This window comes from Triticum dicoccoides, chromosome 1B (genome assembly GCF_002162155.2).
Source record: "Triticum dicoccoides isolate Atlit2015 ecotype Zavitan chromosome 1B, WEW_v2.0, whole genome shotgun sequence".
Classification (NCBI taxonomy): domain Eukaryota; kingdom Viridiplantae; phylum Streptophyta; class Magnoliopsida; order Poales; family Poaceae; genus Triticum; species Triticum dicoccoides.
Window position 1 is genome coordinate 54566039 of NC_041381.1, and position 3545 is coordinate 54569583.

Genomic DNA, 3545 nt, shown 5'->3' on the forward strand with positions numbered 1-3545 from the left:
TTCTCTCCCAACCGTGTGTGGTACCCCCCTCCACAGTTACACACCTCGATCATACCATCGTAGTGCTTAGGCGAAGCCCTGCGTCGGTAGCATCATCATCAAGGTTGCCAGGCCATCGTGCTGACGGAACTCACCCTCGTCCTCAACTGGATCAAGAGCATGACGGACGTCATTCGAGCTGAAGGTGTGCTGAACGCGGAGGTGCCGTACGTTCGGTACTTGGATCGGTTGGATTGCGAAGACGTTCGACTACATCAATGGCGTTATTGAAACGCTTCCGCTTTCGGTCTATGAGGTACGTGGACACACTCTCCCCTCTCGTTAATATGCATCACCTAGATAGATCTTGCGTGATCGTAGGAAATTTTTTGAAATTACCGAGTTCCCCAACAGTATGAAAGCTCAAAAAGAAACTAAGTGGGTGTGCATCCAACTCTCTTGCTCACGAAGACCTAGGGCATTTTGAGGAAGCCCATCATTGGAATATACAAGCCAAGTTCTATAATGTAAAATTCCCACTAGTATATGAAAGTGACAACATAAGAGACTCTCTATCATGAAGATCATGGTGCTACACTGAAGCACAAGTGCGGTAAAAGGATAGTAGCATTGCCCCTTCTCTATTTTTCTCTCATATTTTTTGTTTTTTTTTTGTTTTGGGCCTTTTTTTATGGCCTCTTTTTATTTCTTTTTTTCTTTTTCGTTCAGAGTCTCATCCCGACTTGTGGGGGAATCATAGTCTCCATCATCCTTTCCTCACCGGGACAATGCTCTAATAATGAAGATAATCACACTTTTATTTACTTACAACTCAAGAATTACAACTCGATACTTAGAACAAAATATGACTCTATATGAATGCCTTCGGTGGTGTACCGGGATGTGCAATGAATCAAGAGTGACATGTATGAAAGAATTATGAAAGGTGGCTTTGCCACAAATACGATGTCAACTACATGATCATGCAAAGCAATATGACAATGATGGTATGTGTCATAATAAACGGAACGGTGGAAAGTTACATGGAAATATATCTCGGAATGGCTATGGAAATGCCATAATAGGTAGGTATGGTGGCTGTTTTGAGGAAGGTATATGGTGGGTGTATGGTACTGGCGAGAGTTGCGCGGCACAAGAGAGGCTAGCAATGGTGGAAGGGTTAGAGTGCGTATAATCCATGGACTCAATATTAGTCATAAGGAACTCACATACTTATTGCAAAAATCTATTAGTCATCGAAACCAAGCACTACGCGCAGGCTCCTAGGGGAAGGGTTGGTAGGAGTTAACCATCGCGCGATCCCGACCTCCACACAAAGGATGACAATCAATAAATAAATCATCCTCCGACTTCATCACATAACGGTTCACCATATGTGCATGCTACGGGAATCACAAACTTTAACACAAGTACCTCTCAGATTCACAACTACTCCACTAGCATGACTCTAATATCACCATCTTCATATCTCAAAACAATAATAAAGAGTCAAACTTCTCATAGTATTCAATGCACTTTATATGAAAGTTTTTATTATATCCCTCTTGGATGCCCATCATATTAGGACTAGTTTTATAATCCAAGCAAATTACCATGTTGTTCTAAAGACTCTCAAAATAATATAAGTGAAGCATGAGAGTTCTTTGATTTCTTCAAAAATAAAATTACCATCGTGCTCTAAAAAGATATAAGTGAAGCACTAGAGCAAATGACAAACTACTCAAAAAGATATAAGTGAAGATCAATGAGTAGTCGAATAATTGTGCAACTATGTGAAGACTCTCTAACATTTAATAATTTCAGATCTTGGGATATTATTCAAACCGCAAGCAAAACAAAATAAAATAAAATGATGCTCCAAGCAAAACACATATCATGTGGTGAATAAAAATATAGCCTCAAGTAAAGTTACCGATGAACGAAGACGAAAGAGGGGATGCCATCCGGGGTATCCCCAAGCTTAGGCTTTTGGTTGTACTTGAATATTACCTTGGGGTGCCTTGGGCATCCCCAATCTTAGTCTCTTGCCACTCCTTATTCCATAGTCCATCGAATCTTTACCCAAAACTTGAAAACTTCACAACACAAAACTCAACAGAAAACTCGTAAGCTCCGTTAGTATAAGAAAATAAATCACCACTTTTGGTACTGTTGTCAACTCATTATAAATTCATATTGGTGTAATATATACTGTATTCCAACTTCTTATGGTTCATACTCTCCCATACTACTCATAGATTCATCAAAATAAGCAAACAACACATAGAAAACAGAATCTGTCAAAAACAGAACAATTTGTAGTAATCTGTAACTCTCGAATACTTCTGTAACTCCAAAAATTCTAAAAAAATTAGTTCCACCTGAGAATAAATCCATAGCAAAAAGAATCAGGTCAAAAGCACATTTAAATAAGATTTTGGAAATTATTTACTGAGCGCAAAAGTTTCTGATTTTCAGCAGGATCAACACAACTATCACCCCAAGCTATCCTAAAGGCTTTACTTGGCACTTTATTGAAACAAAAACTATAAAATATGATTACTACAGTAGCTTAATCATGTGAGCACATAAAAACAGTAGGGGTAAATGTTGGGTTGTCTCCCAACAAGCGCTTTTCTTTAATGTGTTTCTAGCTAGGCATGATGATTTCAATGATGCTCGCATAAAAGATAAGAATTAAAACATAATGGGAGCATCATGAAGAATATGACTAAAACATTGAAGTCTAACCCACTTCCTATGCATAGGGATTTTGTGAGCAAACAATTTATGGGAGCAAGAATCAACTATCATAGGAAAGCAAAATAAGCATAACTTCAAGATTTTCAACACATACAGAGGAAACTTGATATTATTGCAATTACTACAAGCATATATTCCTCCCTCATGATAATTTTCAGTAGCATCATGAATGAATTAAACAATATAACTATCACATAAAGCACTCTTTTCATGATGCATAGGCATAGAAATTTTATTACTCTCCACATAAGCAAATTTCTTCTCATGAATAGTAGTGGGAGCAAACTCAACAAAATAACTATCATGTTGTAACACTCCTAGTGTCATGCTACAGTAATCCCATGTTAATGGTGCCATCTCATCATGTTACTGTTGCTAATCTTCACTTGATCCAAATCACAATTCAAATTCAAATCCAATCTAAAGTCAAAAATCCATATTTGTTAGACATGAAATCTAAAATGTTCATCTTGTGGCAAATAATCCATAACAAATATTGGTGGTGAACCAACATTTTTGCAAGGTGTTTAAATGGCCTAAACCAATTAAAGCAGTGGCTAAAACAATAGATTAAATGCTTTTCAATTTATAGAAGTGGCAAACTATTTCAAAAGCCTCGCAATCTTTTTGTGGTAGTGCCCAATAATTTTTGAAATTGCTTTGGCCCGTGGCATATTTTTGCAAAGTCAATTGTGGCTATAAGAAAAGGCAAAAGCTGCAAAAAAACAAAAAAAGAAGAAAAGGAAAAGCAAAGGGGTGGGAGAGCCCCTGGCCTTCCCATGGGCCTCAGCCCATCCCAGCAG